General features: G+C 42.2%; 1 protein-coding gene across 1 annotated transcript in view; it reads left to right on the top strand.

The window, feature by feature from the left end:
* Positions 1-662: 662 nt before the first annotated feature.
* MFSD6 (major facilitator superfamily domain containing 6) overlaps positions 663-16,952 on the top strand; it is a 69,586-nt gene continuing 53,296 nt past the window's right edge. Inside the window, exon 1 of the mRNA XM_060106601.1 lies at positions 663-924. The gene's annotated coding sequence lies outside the window, so the exon portion shown is untranslated. The remainder of the gene's footprint in view (positions 925-16,952) is intronic.

The raw sequence follows: 16,952 nt of genomic DNA, 5'->3' as shown, positions 1-16,952 counted from the left end.
GGATGCGACACACACGTTTACCTCTTCAGCAAGCTGCCAGATACTCCGTAGCACTTTCTCAGTTTGAAAGCGTGCTTTAGTCTCAGCCCTTCCCCGGTGAGTCCTGAAACCCTGGTTGTTTGCCTCCTGTCTCTTGCCAAGCTCCTCTCTCCCGGGTCAATTGAGGACAGTCGGCCACAGCCACCGCAGGCCGAGAGGCGCTGAGGCAACGCATTAATAGTGTTAGCATTCTGCTTGGCACTGAATAAATGCCCTATAAACGATGGCTATTATTGTTGCTGCTACTGTTGTTATTATTATTATTATTATTACAATTCCCAACCAGCCGGCCATCTACTCTCCGCCCCCTCCCCCGGGAGCTAGGCCTGCATCTTTTGCCTGGGGTCGGGGTGGGGGGCTCTTAGCCGGGAGCCGGGGTGCGGGGACCTGGGGATAGACCCTCGCGTCTGCTCTCCCCCTTCGCGGCGCGCCTCCCCGGCAGGGCTGGGGCGGCGGGTCCCCCGGTGCCTCCAGGGCTGGCGGGAGGCCGGGAGGAGCAGCCGCCGACGCATCCGCCGCCGCCGCAGGAGGCGGAGCGCCGCACCTGGCGGCGGGTCCTCGGCGCTCAGCCCTAAAACGGGTCCAGCCGGTAGCGAGCGGCGGAGGCCGGGCTGGAGGAGGAGGAGGAGGAGGAGGAGGAGGAGAGAAGGTCGCGCCGACCGGTGCGCTCGGCTCGCCGCTCCCGGTTCCCCCACCGGCCCGCATCCCTCCGCCGCGCCCCGCCCCGCCCCGCCGCAGCCTCCGAGGAACCAGTGACCCGTCCGAGATGGTGAGCGCCGTCGCGACAGCCGCCGCCCCGGCGCCCGGAGCCGCCGCCCCGTGCCCGGGGGAGATGGCTCCCCGCGCCCCGCGCATCTGAGCTCCCGCCGCCGCCGCCCTCCGCAGGTGAGTCGGAGCCCGGCGCGCGGGGGAAGGGGGCGCGCTCGGCGGGGCGGCGGGGTAGCCCCACCCTGGGCTCCCCTGCAGGGGCCGAGCTCGGCCGGAGGGCGAGGAGCCCCCTGCGGCGCGCACACCTGCAGTCGCGGAAAGGCTTCCGAGGAGGGTCCCGGCGCCAGGGCGTGGGGGGGTGTCTCCGCTCCCAGTCCCGCTCGCCCGCTACTGCCTCCCTCCCCTTGGATCCCGAGTCGGTTGTCATCTTTTGGGGCGCTGAGGGTAGCTACAGCCTGCACCCCCGGTGCGCCCGGCGCGGGCAGCACTTCCGCAAACGTAACTGCAGTCGGGAAAACAAAGGCGCTGCCCAAGGAAGGCGCTGCCCAAGGAAGCCGTCGCCGGGCGCCGGCAGCAGCCAGGGTGCCGGGTGAGGGCTGCGCCCCAGCGTCCAGGCCCTTGTCGGCCAGGCCGCACTCGCGCCCTTGCCATAACCGTCTTCGGGAGGAAGAGGGAGGCGAGAACACCAGGCAGTCCGAGTGCAGGGACGTAGCCCCTTGGGTGGCAAGAGGAGGAAATTGACAGCGTCCGCTTACCCAGGTGAATAAATACGCAAAAAAATACCTCTTTCCTTGCCTGCTATCATCCTGGGAGAAATTCCCCGCCTCCGTGCTGCTTTACTTCAGCCTGGCCTAACATGTCCCTAGAGCCATTTTGAGATAACAGTCGGGGTTTCTAGTCCTTTTGGGTCCTTTGTGTCCCCTACACGGCTCCCTGTAAATTTAAGTAGGATGGTGAAAAATTCCAAATGCGACTTTCCCCTTCATTTATCCCATCTGCACGTGGACAGGCAGGTGGATTCATTACCCTTAAGGCCAGCACACGGTGCGTTTCGCCTCTCCCACATACATTCGCAACCACAGACATTTCCTTTCATCCGAAAATCTTTAATAATTAAACATTTTACAGAGCTACTGGGACAGATAAAATCTTGCCTATTACTAGTAGAAAAGAACCTTGAAGAGTTGAGGTTTTAATCCCAACTGGTGTCTAAATATTTTTATGCTGTTGGGCATGTCACATCTTCCTGAGCCTCAGTTTTCTCACCTGTAAAAGGAGATGGTTGGATAGTACAGTGGTCAAGCTTCACCCTAATTGTTCTAGGAGTTTAGGATTTTCTGGAAATCTAACCTCTTCAAAGTAAATGAATGTAAAGGGTGGGTGGATGTACAGTTGACCAACGACATGTGATAAAAGCAGATGTGTTTTTGGTAGGCCTCTGGTGTCTGCAGAGCATCTCTTCCCCAAGACGTGGCCGCTAGTCTGCTAAAGGTGTATGCATCATTGATGGCCTTGTTAAGTAAAAGGAGAGGATAGGAAGTCGCCTCACTGGGAAGTTCGGCTTTTGACACTTTAAGCTGATGGTCATCAGCAGACATATTTTCAGTTATTTTGTGGTAGTCAGATGGCTTGTGTTTACCACAAGTTGTAAGTAAAACTTAAGATTGCTTTTAGGAGGACGCTGGGACATTGCTGCTGAGCCCAGGGCAAGACACCCTGGGGGAGTAGGAGGAGAAAGGATCATATTTCAATAATGCATTAAAGCTACTAAGCATGTTTACAGTAATTTATTTCTAAGGTACTTTCTGTATCTGTATGAATAGGGTAAATGTAAAAACATGAAGGCAAACCAAAACACAAAGATAAACGAAACAGCAGGGTTTGCAGGTATTTGGTGATATGAGGTATTGGATCACCAAATCTAGCATACATAGTTTCTGGATTATTAACAGTAATAAGGCACTTTTTGAGCACTTAGTATGTTCAAGACACCATCTTAAACATTTAATTTCTATATCTCTGTAAGATAAGTCTTGTCGCATTTTATGGATGATGAAAAGGAAGCTCGAATGGTTAAGGAACTTACACAAACCACATAATCAGTAAGAGGTGGAGTTAGGTTTGACCCCGTGTCTCTGGCTCCAAAGCCCAGGAAATTTCCACACGGTGTCCCTCCCTATTCAGGACCCATTAAGTCTCACCACCTACACAGGTGCCTTCCTTTGCTTCTTGCCTTTGAAAATTAATTTCATTTCAACATACATACATTACATATGTTAACATTTATCTAAGATAATCTATATAGTGCATATATATTTATGCATGTATGTTTACCCATTTGTTCTCACTATTTTTAGGTTGAAGGCAAGTGTAAAAATGAATATAACCAGATATATTTAGTATTAGGCTGACAGGTTTTTTGTTTGACTTCTTTTGATATTCAGTAAATCTTGATTTAGCAGTCTCATTGTAGGGAAAGGGAGAAATGCAATAGATGTAAATGTATTTGTTAGCTGCTTTGGCACATTGTCTTGGGAAAAAATCATGATACGGTAAGTGAAAAAAGGAAGAGATTTATATACAAACCATCATACAAGCACACATATACCTTGTTGTCTCCAAACTGTTGACAGTGGCTTCCTGAAGGAAGTGGGTTCAGATGGTAAAGAAAAGAGGGTACTTTTACTTTTTACCTTATAAAGTTATGTTTGGGCTTAAAAAGCTTTTTTTTTTTTTTTTTTTTGCAACAAGCATTTGTTCTTTTATTATAGAAACTAAAAAGAGAAACAAAAGGAATAGAATTGATTCACTTAATAAAAATCAAAAATAAGAAAATAATTGAATGTGCCTAAACTCTATAATGTTAGAGAAGTGAAATATGAGACTCAGGAGACCAAAGAGGAAGGTGGTATTCTGGGAATTGCATATGTAGGAGCAAAGGCTGATGAGTCTTGGATGACTAAGTTTTACCTTTTCTAACAGTATCTATAGGGTGTTCTGTAGCACCCCCCCAATTTCCCTCCCCAATAAGGATGCTTTGGTGCACATACCCCAAGTTACCTGCTGGATAGGGTGATAAGAATTTCTTCCTGCTCTTGCTAGTGGTGGCTGTCTTTGGAAGCATAATTGTTCTTTATTTAGAAGGTAGGAGTAGGAGAAATAAATTTACCTGCTGTGTCATTTCCTGAAATTACGGCATTCTGGATAACTTCAGGTGTAATTATTTTTAGTAACATAATTTCAGGAGCAGGAAGTTGTCAAGTTAATCAGGTCTGATGCATATATAAACATATATATGTATAGATACATATACATATGCATATATGTACATAATCTTGTCTGATGTGTATATATACATACCGATGTATATATACAAATCCCACAATTCTGTTTTATGTAATACTAATAAAAATCATTGCTTAGAATCCTTAAAAATTAATACATTTCCCTGCTCAGACTTAGAAATCCAGAATCAAATACATTCAGACTTTTCAGAATCAAGAAAACACATTCTTCCTTGTGTTTTGTACCCAAAGGAAAAGTGAATAAGGTTGGTTCATTATAAACGTAATAGGCAATAACGAGAAAAACATAATTGTAAAATTATTTTGCAGAAGAGATATTCTGACAATTTTAGGTGTCATCCAACGTTTCATTTAAGGTTCTAATTATGTTTTGGGCTGAGGGAAATCAGTCTTTTGATTTAGGAAAATTTGTTGCTTAGTAGGTTCTCTTTAAACCCAGAAATCAAGTGCAAAATCCTACCCTAGTACAAAGCCAGTTTTGGTAAAACCTTTTCCTCAAAGCAAAATGAATGTGTCATTTCCCAGGGCACAGCATTTTGGATTCCTGGGAAATGCAGACGTGCACATCTGCTGTGAATTCTGTGTGGGGCAAAGAAAACACCCTTAATGTCTCCATCAGGAACATTCCATTTGGATATGATTCCTCCACATGTAATTACCCAACATTAGCTGTCTTTGGCCATTTATTCTACTTTACTGGCATTTTGATGGGTGAGAATGCCTGTGTCAGCCTGATTTGTTGTCCTAAATCCTGAATGACATGTTATCCAGTACTTAGCCCTATTGTTGGGTTTCAGTAACTTTGCTTTGTAGCTGGTTTTCCTTCTCTGTATTTATAAGACACTTATTTACTACTTTAAAAAATGGCATTGTTTAAATTAAGTTACTTGGCTGGGTAGCTTTTGGAAACTATCAGAGCCATTTGCTAAGATATTGATTTATTTGGCGCTGAGCCCAATAGAAAACTAAACCAAACCAAAACAAATAAAAAATGTGGAACACCTAAACTTTGAACCTATATATTAATATGTGTCTGCTATAGCTATTGCAACTCTGGTTGCTAGTTTGTGGCTCTAAATAGCACGCAAACACACACACACACACACACACACCCCTACCCCAGCACCGACAAAAAATACCCCAAATGTTGTGTATTAAAAGTAGCTTTCATCTGCTTTTGTCCACTGTAATGTGAATATGGCTGAGCCATAGATCTGCTGATGATTGTGTTGAAGAGATGTTAAGGTTTGGAAATGTGAATGACTGGCCTGTATTACCTTGTGACCTGGTGGTCCTGCTGTATTTAGGAATGGGGGAGAATGGGGCAAAGATGGGAAGAAACCTAGGCTCTTACAAAAACCGTATTCCAGAGATATAAAAGAGGATTGAGTAAAGGATGGCTGAGACATCTTTTTTGACATTTGTTCTGACCTGTGTTTGAGTACGGGAGACAAATTCAGGGAATGATGTGCAAGTAGAAAACAGGGAAGTCCAGCTTTGAATGACTCTGAGGAAATGTTTTGATGTGAGACCAAGAGTGGAACTTGGGGGAGAGGGAGACGGGACGTTATGAGTTAGCAGTGGCCGAGGGAGCTCTGATGTGGATTTGTTGGGGATAAAAGGGGAACTGGAAAGAGGAACTGGTGATGTCTCAACAAACCTGATTTGTGGGTTAGTTTTGCCCGGTGAAAGTGCACGAGAAGCCTAGGCTAGTAGTAACTCCCCGCGTGGTTCTGTAGAGAGACCTGGGTGCCCCCCACTCCACTTTCCCCGCGTGGCCACTGTGGGGTGAAGAGCGGAAATGGAGCAGCAGAGTCCAGGACTCCCAGGGGAACTCTGAGCCCCAGAACAGAGGAGGAGTGAGTCCCTGTGAGCCATGTGGCGAATTCTTCTCTTATAACTGCTCTGGGCTTTTTTAGGCCCAAGGTTAAGTTAGAACACACTTGGCCCAACGTAAATAAGGCCTTTCTCAACAGAGCCAAGCCCCAAAGCCCCACACTGAACACTTAAAGCAGAACCATACAGAGCGATGTGGACACTATCTATGACTTTTAAAGAAGTGCACTGATATGATCCACCATAGCCATGCTTCTGTAGCGATTGTGGGGTGCCTTCTTTCTTCTATTTCAAAATGCTTTCTGTGGAATTGTGTTTAACTAATGAACAGGTGGACGCCACACTCACCTTTATGAGGGAGTTTGAATAAAAGAGTATCAAAGGGGTAAAAATGATACACTTTAAAATTTTATTTCCCATTAATGAGGCTCCCTGTGTTTTGAAGGTGTAATATCTCTAAGAGTATCTCAAAGCTCTTGTAACTGGCCCTTTCGCTTGTTCCTACCAGTAAGCAGGATCAGCACAAGGATAGACGGACTTCAACTGAGCAACTCCAGGTGACCTTTCAGGAACAGTATACTGGGTCAAGGGTGTCCCAGTTATCACTCAGATACCTTGTATTTCAAATAATGCCTTTAAGATATGTATTTTATTTCTTTATTTTATTATTTTTTCAAAAACATTTATTTTTTGGCTGAGTTGGGTCTTCGTTGCTGCGCACGGGCTTTCTCTAGTTGCGGCGAGCAGGGCCTACTTTTTTTTTTTTTCTTTTTTTGCTGTACGTGGGCCTCTCATTGTTGTGGCCTCTCCTGTTGCGGAGCACAGGCTCCAGACGCGCAGGCCCAGCGGCCATGGCTCACGGGCCCAGCCGCTCCGCGGTATGTGGGATCCTCCCGGACCAGGGCATGAACCCGTGTCCCCTGCATCGGCAGGTGGACTCTCAGCCACTGCGCCACCAGGGAAGCCCAGGGCCTACTCTTCATTGTGGTGCGCGGGCTTCTCATTGCAGTGGCTTTTCTTCGTTGTGGCATGTGGGCTCTAGGTGCGCGGGCTCAGTAGTTGCGGCCCACGGGCTTAGTTGCTCCGCAGCATGTGTGATCTTCCCGGACCAGGGCTCGATCCTGTGTTCCCTGCATTGGCAGGCAGATTCTTAACCACTGTGCCACCAAGGAAGTCCCACATATATATTTTAAAAGTGATATATGCTCATTGGAGAAAAATCCAGTCAAGTCTAAGAAAAAATTAAAGTAACTCCTAATTTTACTTCTGAGAGATAACCCCTAGTAATATTTTGGTATTGTTTTCATATCTTTTTCTAAAGTATATTTTGTATGAAGTACATAGATTTACAAATATAAACTCTTACAATACATACAGGTTTGTGTCTTGCTTTTTTTCACTTAATGCAGTGCACAGATCATGAGCATTTCCCCATATTCCATTAATTCTATTTAAGTTCTGTTAATTAACTTCAGTTTTTCCATCCTGTGGATGTAAGTTTCTGTTTTTCTCTCATGTGGACATACCATAATTTATTTAACTGTTTCTATTACTGGTTGCTCACTTTGTTTCAGTTTTGATCATTATGATAAACATCCATCCGCTTAAACCCTTGCCTTCTAGAAAGACTATACTTCTACTCTCAGTTAATGAGTGACTATTGATCTTCATCTTTACCAGCCTTGAATATTTTCATTTTCAAAAATATTAGTATGGCATGTTTATTGAAGTATCTCGTTTCTTTAATGGGCGAGGTAATACATCTTTTTCTGAAAGAAACTGATAGCACTTGGTACCCCTCAATTTATCAGAGTCCTAACAGCATAAGAAACAAGATAATTTTAGATTACATATGCTGGAATGTGCTTAGGATATAAATGATTATTTTAGACTATAGTGTGCTTAGGGGATATAAAGAAAAGTCATTGACGGTAGCTACATGTCTATAGAAGAATGTATCCTAAACTTTGAGGTCTGTATTTTCATCTAGATTGTAAACTCGTAAAAGCTATGTCCGAGAAAGAAACACCTATACATTTCTGTTTAGAATGCCTTGTCTTATAGATAGACTGTATACTCTTCAAGCCTCTTAAGTTTTTCAGTGTCTAATAGTGCCAGAATAGCCACATAATAATACCAGTCTTTTATTGAATAAGCATTTATCAAGCACCCATTATAAATATAGCATTATTTTACATACATAATACGTGTACTCGTGCTCTAACCCAGTGTTATAGTACCAATACCTGGAGTTGTATTTTTATTTCTCATTATAATTCTTATTTTTCCACAGTCTACTTTTCCTGTGTTCCTAGTATTTTTAGATTTTGGACCCATAGTCCTATACTAGTCGTATTTGCCCAAGTCCTTTTCTGAAAGGATTTGAAAAAAAAAAATTGAATATGTGTCTGTGTGTATAGAACAAGCATTCACATAACTAGGTTTAAAAATAAACCAAAAAACATTTTAATAGAATTTAAATTTCTTTTTTACTCATATATATTCTGTATAAATTGCTTCTCAAGTATAGCACGCAATAATTTATAGAGGAAAATCTGAAACTTTAAGTAAATAACGTAGCTTTCAATATCAATCTTTAAAAAAGTTTGTTTTATACTTCAAAAAGATAAGAAAAGAAAAAGAAAAGCTAAGATTTTTCTGTGTTAGCTTCTTGGCAAAGAAACAAAAATTGTGTTTATAATCATTAAAATAGTAAATAATTTGATAATAGAGACAGTTTTCAAATGACAAGAGTTGACTTGCTGTGGCTTCTGCTTTCACTGTGGCCTGTGCCCGTGCTGACCAGGTTCCAGCCTTCCCTCCTTCTCTCCTCTTCTAACCTGGTACCTGTTCTATTACCTAGAAGGTGTTGGAAGACACCGTTGCAATGCTGGCATAGTTCTCAGGCTCCCACATGAAAATAATTGCACTTGTAGGGTTCCCAATCTAAGAAACTGCATAATGTTGGAAAGCTAATAGGAATTGCATAAACATTTACTAGAGAAATAGATATATGATGGTAGCATCAATATACATTTGAAAATGAGTGGAACATATATGTATGACACATTTATTCAGTGCTTTCAAAGACCACTGGCGGTAACTCCACGGCTCCCACAGGCTAGAACTGTTGCCCTGGAGGAAGCCAGTGGCCGGTGAGTCCATGCCCACTTCTGTGGCTCATGGCTGGAGGGGAGTGGGTAGGGAAGCTCTGGGTGGGCTTGTCTTTCGAGACCTGTTGCCGGCATTCCAGATTGAAAAGTAGAAAGAATTTTCCCCAATTTAAAAGTTATGAGCTTTGTAACACTGAGGTTAGCACTCTTGGTTCAGTAATCTGAGTACCACCCCTATTTGTAAGATTATTTCAATGGAGAAATGGTTTCTAAGCTTCAGCAATTGAAGTACAATGAATATTGGAAACCCGGCTGTTCAGGAGTTTGGTGATTTTAAACAAACAATTTCATTGCCGTGTCTGGCTGTTGATTTTGGTTTAGAGAGAGATGACTATACACTGGTTCTATTTTTACAGTTTCTGTGGCCCCCTTAAATCCTTACATGGTTTTCCTTCTTGACAAATAAATGCAGAGTGTCAGCAGCAGCATATTCAATTATTTTACTTCCTATTTTCAACACCTATTGGTTTTTTTTTTTTTAGTTGGAGAAACAAGATATAAATATATTTTAAAAAACCTTTTTCTTCCATGCTGTACTATGAACTGTTACTTGTTCCTCACACTGGGCTTGTTTTATTTATTTATTTTTTAACATCTTTATTGGAGTATAATTGCTTTACAATGGTGTGTTACTTTCTGCTTTATAACAAAGTGAATCAGCTATACATATACATATATCCCCTTATCTCCTCCTTCTTGCGTCTCCCTCCCACCCTCCCTATCCCACCCCTCTGCAGCTGCTTCCCACTAGCTATCTATTTGACATTTGGTAATATTAGGAAGTTTATTTGAGAGGTAGAAGGAAATGAGGTTCGGGGGCCTGCTTCAAATTTATACTATAAGCTCTTGGCACAATATTTAATCAAAAGCCTAAAACGAATAAATAGAAATCTGCTTCCATGATGGTTGATAAGGTCTAAGGACCTACATTACAAATTTTTTATTGACATTTAAGTGTGTCTTCCACAAAGTGAAAGTGGAAACCCCCTTGGCTTTTATTACTAAAACCACATTTAGGGTTAAAGTCTATGCCATGCCCCTGCGCTCCCACCCCACCCTCCGTGAAAATAATTTGTTCTTTTTACCATCTTAGTAGGTGAAGGGAAATATATTAGAGTGGGCTTCGTCTCCTTTCTTTCACATTTATTATGTTACAGATATAATTAAAGTGTTCCTAAGGGGGCTATATTTTTAAAAATTTAAAATATTTATTTACTTGGTGGCGCCAGGCCTTAGTTGCGGCACAGGCACGCGGGATCTAGTTCCCTGACCAGGGATGCAACCCGGGCCCCCTGCATTGGGAGCGCAGAGTCTTAACCACTGGACCACCAGGGAAGTCCCAGGGGGCTATATTTTACTTTTTAATTTTTTTCTTAAAGTTACCATTTATTAAGAGCTTACCATGTACCAGCCCTATTGACCTGTCACATGCATTTTTTTCATCCATTCCTTACAGCAATCCCAAGAGTTTAGTGCGGACGAGATTTACAGATTTATAAATGTAAAACCTAAGAGGTGAAGAGGTTAGAAACTTGGCCAAAACCATGTGGCTAGTAATTGCTTCAAAACTGATCTTTCAGCCTCTAGTGCTCACTCTCTTAGTTATGCCATGACACCCTTTCTAAGCACAATCAATCCTCTTAATCGCCCAGTAAAATAGGCTGGGCTTGTGCCCTTGTTCCCACTTTACAGGTGCGGACACTGACCTGAGTGGTAACATAACTTGTCCAAAGACACCTGGTTGTTTTTTTATTTTTGTTTTTTCACACACACACACACACACACACACACACACACTGTATTTTATTTTTACAAGAGATAAATAAACTGACACCAAGCCTTGTAAATGGATGACCACAACAAAAGCAACAATGATTGCAATTACCAAACAGGAAACACACTCACACTATGTCATAATATTGACATTCAGTCCAGTCATCCTCCACTGTAGCAGCTCCTTTACTTTGCAGTGAAAATTGATTTGTATATTTTTTGCCTCTGAGTCCTTGTGGGATTTTTTATTATTATTATTCAAACAGAAAGTCACAAAAATTATAATCATCCTCATCAGTTCACTCAGTCCCAGGGGGCTATATTTTAAATGAATAGTTATTTCTTGCCATGGATACTTAATTATCATTCTAGTCCATAATCCAACAATGTGTTCTCTAATAAGCCTGTGCACCCATCCCACCTCCCAGCTAGGCTGTGGTCATGGAAATGGATGTGGATGTAAATTCATGAGCCGTGATGGATGAAAGGCTAGCTGGGTTCCGGGGTTCAAGGGTGGTGCCAGGGATTACGAGAACACTTGGGAAGAATGCTTTTGGAGTGATTGCAAAATAAGGCCCAGTGTTGTAATGAAATATCATACCCTGGAATGAAATCACAGCCACCACAACCACCGAATGTTGCAATGTTGCTTTTGAGTTAGAAAAATGCTTTTTCATACATTATTTCATTTAAGCCCTAGAACCCCTCTGAGAGTTAATTGACTCTGGTTTGTGTTTTTATTTATTTATTTTTTCTTTTTTTGGTTTGTGTTTTTAATCTCCATTTTACAATGAGGAAAGGGAGGCTCAAAGTGGCAGTGCTTTGTCAAAGCCAGGAGAGCAACTGAGACTTCTCTCTGCACTTCCTAAAATTAATGTCTGTCACCTTAAGCTTTAGTAAAATCTTATGTGTATTTTGCCATCAGGTATTTGTCAAAAATAGTCAATATTTATTGAGAGCTTACAAGAGTAAAGGGCAGTATGCTAAGTACTGGATTCCTCCCTCAAAGAGTTTATAATCTAGTTGGGCAAACAGGAAATATCTATAAAAAGAGCAATAAAATTACCCTTACATCATGCAACAGCTCAGGTGTGGGAGTAATCTTCAGAAGTAGAGGAAGGAGTTAGGAAAATACTGCAAGTTTATTCTATTTCCAGATGTTATAAAAAATTGCCTTAGATTCAGTTCATAAAGTACTGTCTAAAATGATGCCATCACAGGATATCAGTATTTGCAATTAGTGTTACACTAAAATAGAAGGTCAGATGTTAGGGAATCCTTAGTAGAGGTTGCAGTGGCAGAACCCTGCCAATCTGTTTTCCACACTGAAGCTATAATGATCTTTGTAAAATACAGATGTGGTCCTTCTGCTCTCCCGTTCAGTTCTCTTTGGAGGCTCCCCATTATACTCAAAATACATAATACGCACCAGTTCTTACGTATCAGGCACTGTGCGAAGAGCTCAACACACATTGTCCTTTTTCATCCTCACGGCTACCCTAACGGAAAAATATTATTATGTTCCTTATTTTGTATATGAGGAAGAGTAAGACTTAGAGAAGTTAAAAGCTTTCCCAAGGCCACACAACTCGACAGTGGCCGAGCTAGGATCCCAATCTCGGCCAGTCTCTCACTCCCAACTCAGGAACCCCTTGGCATCGTGCAGAAGGCCTTTCTTGATCAGCACCTCCCGTAGTCCTCCTTTGTGGGTTACGCTTATTCATCTGCTAAGGCTCCCCTTAAGGCCCCACCCCAGAGACTCCTGTGTCACCGGCGCTTGCACCTATTTTGGCACAGCAGGTTATGGTTGTGGAGAGACCCCTGCCTCTCTCTCTCCACTGGATTTGATAGCAGGGACTGCGTCTTTACACCATTTGAATTATTGATCACCAAGCATGCATCCCATCTAATGGTTGGTGTTAAATTCATGCCTGTGGGATTAAAAAAAAAAAAAGTATGTCTTTATCTTCACTATAACTCTCTAATGTAGTATTCTGTGTTCTACCCAGTCAACCCTCAACTTGATACTTGAGGGCATCTGTAATCTATTGCTGTTTGCTAGCCTCGTTTGCCCTTCAGCTCCAGTATTAACCTTGTAAGGATCTCTTGCTGTCTTTTCTTTCCCGCATCCTGGAGTAGTTTTTCCATCCTTTGTCTAAGGCAAATCGTACACATCTTTCAAGGTTCAAGTTAAGTCCCTCATTCTCTTTTTTTTGGTTTTGTCTTTGTTTTTGCGGTACGCGGGCCTCTCACTGTTGTGGCCTCTCCCGCTGCGGAGCACAGGCTCCGGACGCGCAGGCTCAGCGGCCATGGCTCACGGGCCCAGCCGCTCCGCGGCATGAGGGAAATTCCCGGACTGGGGCACGAACCCGTGTCCCCTGCGTCGGCAGGCGGACTCTCAACCACTGCGCCACCAGGGGAGCCCCCCCTCATTCTCTTGACAACTCCCATCTGGAGTTTGGACTCTCTACTCTGAGCTCCAGAAGCACCGCTGTTATCAGTAACATTTTTGGTTAATTATGCAGTGTTCTGTGACTTCTCTTGTATTATTCCTCTGACTTGTCATTTAAATCTTCCTTGTGTTTTGGGCTCACCTTGTCAACTATAAAGTCTTCGAGGCCCAAGACCTCTTTGTCTAGTAGCGGCACAGTGGGTTGACAGGCAGTACCTGCTAAGAGCACAGAGTGTCTGGATTTGAATCCCAACTCTGCTGCATATTCCCTATGTGACGTTGGGGTAATTACTTACCTTCTTTGTGCCTCAGTTTCCTCATCTGTAAAGTGAGGAAAGTAATCATGTTTACCCCAGAGAACTGTTGTGAGGAATAATGAGTTAGTACATTTTAAGCCCATAGCGAGCGTTGTTTAAGTGTTGAGGTGGTGTAGTTAGTAGTAATAGTGAGAATAATATAGCCCACTGAAAACTCTTATTAAAATACAAAAATGTTGTCCAAGGGGGGCAACCACAGGCTGTGAATTAACCACCGTATGGATCAGTTTGTCACCTAGCAGACAAGTTTTGCTGTGAGCCTGGGAAAGGTCCATCAAGAATGATAAGGAGGGGCCTCCCTGGTGGCGCAAGTGGTTGAGAGTCCGCCTGCCGATGCAGGGGACACGGGTTCGTGCCCCGGTCCGGGAAGATCCCACATGCCGCGGAGTGGCTGGGCCCGTGAGCCATGGCCGCTGGGCCTGCGCGTCCGGAGCCTGTGCTCCGCAGCGGGAGAGGCCACAACAGTGAGAGGCCCGCGTACCGCAAAAAAAAAAAAAAAAAAAGAAAAAAGTATGACAAGGACAGCAGGTTCTGGGTTCTGGTAAGAGTCTCAGTCCAAGTGGAATGCTGTCGCTGGCAGCTGTGGGGAGCCTGTGGGTGTAGCACGGAGTGCCTGCAGGGCTCAAACTGGACTCCGGAGAATCGGGGCTGATAAAACTAGAGCTAGTTTGATTCTTTCACAATTTGATGTAGCCATAAAGGAGCCACGTCAGAATGCTCCAAAAGGAAGAGGAAGGTTCCAAAATAGTCATTCACCTTTGCACACCTTAATGCCCTTGTAGCATGTGTAACTGTTGTAAAACCAACCTTATATTTCTTTTTCATGACATTGGCTAAATGTGTAGCAGATGCTAAAGCAATCCTTACTGAGAAAAGATCTGTTGGAATTGAAATTGAGCGCTGTGCTTCTGAGGAAAGCTCTATTCTGGAAAATGCTGGGGGTTGAACTGAATGTTCACAGTACAGTATGTAAATACCAGGATGCGAAGGCTCATTTAGAGGAGCTTCTGTATGTCTATGTTGGGAATATATCGCAGCAGTGATTAGAGTTCTGCTCTGGGATTCACATTGCTCAGAGGCATAGAGAGTGGTCAGTAAGAGTTGACAAGGTAGAGCTAGTTCTGAGGGTTCAGGAAGTGGAGTTCCCCATTTTGCAGCTTCAGTCCTGGTCTCTGGGCAACATCGTGTTGATAGCTGTGGTGCCAGGAGGAATGTCCCTTCTGTGTAATCCAGGGATTGTTTCCTCTCCATCACTGGCAGTTATGTCACTGATACATTAGAGCACACATTATCATAGTGTTGGCAGATCTGACCTTTGGCAATTATTATTCCAAGTAATATATTCAGGTTTAAGATTTTCTTTCTTCAGAAGTTGAATCCATTTCCATACTCATGTATTTGTGGATAACTCAGTGTATTTTTGAGCAGCTTTAATTTAAATCTTTAATGAAGAAAGCCATCAATTTTAACAAGAATGATTTCATCACCCCTCATCAATAACTCAGAAATACCTGCTATTTTTTAATGACTCAGTGTAGGTACTAGTAGAATGAATGCCCTTCCAGGTTGTAACAGGCTGTGTTATATATGTTCACAGTAATGATGTTGATTACTATCATTAGGGAGTGCCAAGTGAGAAAGCTTTTCTAAAAAACAAAAGCCCTTCTTATCCAAGTAGGATTAACTGCAAACCTGTAATATAGATTTCTCTAGAGAAATTCATAGATTTATTTCTGTTTATAATTTGAAATGTCTTCTCTCTTTTTTAAAGTTTCTTTAAAAAAATCTTTAAGATTCAGAAGTTTAAAACAAAATATTAGCTTAATGGGTTCATGTTGGTGGACTATTAAATAAAAGTCTCCCCTAGATTTGTAAACAGGTTAAGTACTTCGTACAGCATGTAAATATTCTAACTTCTCCTTATACTTACTCTATCAATCCTTATGGCAAATTAAATGTAATCTAAGTCATCCAAAGCATGCCCTGCTTTGGGACATATTTTAATTTTATTAAAATGCAGAGGTTTTTTGGGGGGTTCATGTGTTTCTTTTTTGTCCCTGAGCCTTTGATTACACAGATGACTATAGTTATACTTTATTTTGTTTCTATGTTCACAGTGTGATTATTTCAGTTCCTTTTCATCAGTATCTAAATATGACCTGAAAATATTGAGTCTAAACACTAATGTCGAGAGTTGAAACTAAAAGTTTTTGTTTGTTTGTATTTTTAGATTTGAAATTCATATAGCAGTTACTGAATGTGACATTCATATAAAAGGTACTGAATGCCATATTACAGGAACATTTTCTTCACTACTTTGCATTTGTTGATATTTTGACAACTACTTAACCTCTGGACTCATGTTAACAAGAGAAACTTTGCGTAACCTCTGATAACTAAACATCATTTGAATCAGATGGAGAGGAAAGAATGGGTTAGGGCAAGTCACTCATCAAGGTTTAAATCAACCTCCTAATGTAATATATTTTGCAGCTTTGAATCAGCATTTGGAGGTTGATTCAGTTCTTCATCATCACTTGAACAATTTGGGAATTATGCTTTTTAAAGGTAACTTTGTGTCCTTCTCTGACCTACTTGTTATAGAAGCAGCAGTTGATTTATGGAGGATAATTAAATAAAAGCCACCTGACAAGAATTCATGCAGTCAGCATTCCTTCTGTACAATTCTGAAAACTATTTTTAGTCTGATAGAAAGATACTAGCAGCTGCTTTTGATTATCTTGTACCAAGCCAAAGCCCATGTGACTGCATATTTCTTTTTTAGCTTTGATTTTTATTTTTGAGGTGAGTTATGCATGTACAAAGCTTTTTAAAAAAAAATTAGCAAGTTTACAAGACTTGTTTCTTTTTTTTTTTAAATCAGACTTCTATGACATCCCTCCTCATTTTCCCTCCCAGAGGCAACTACATTCTCTGTCTTTAAGGTGATTATTTTGATATTCACCAGTGCATTTTGAAATAAAAAGCTTGTATTCTTAATTCATGATTTTTAAATGTAGGCATTATCTGTTGTCTTCCCACTATGGAAGATACAGAGTTACTCCCATGCTGCCCCGGCTCTCTGTGCCCCTTCAGCCTTCTCATTTCCCTATCTTCCCCATATAGTTACGTGGCAATTTTGGTTAGTTCAGTAGGCCTTACTTACATTAGTATGACTATGTGATCGAAGCTGAGACATGTAGTAAACTATGACTATTTTTCTTTTCTTGTGCAACTTTTTGTTTTCTTGTCGTGTTTTGTTTACCTTTCTCTAAACTTACCAGTAGTTCATCCCTAAGCTCTTCACCAGTGGTCTAAGTTTCCTCTTAGGACATTCAGATGTATTGGC

The sequence above is a fragment of the Mesoplodon densirostris genome, chromosome 8 (assembly GCF_025265405.1).
Source record: "Mesoplodon densirostris isolate mMesDen1 chromosome 8, mMesDen1 primary haplotype, whole genome shotgun sequence".
Taxonomy (NCBI): domain Eukaryota; kingdom Metazoa; phylum Chordata; class Mammalia; order Artiodactyla; family Ziphiidae; genus Mesoplodon; species Mesoplodon densirostris.
This window is presented reverse-complemented; position numbering and strand designations above follow the sequence as displayed.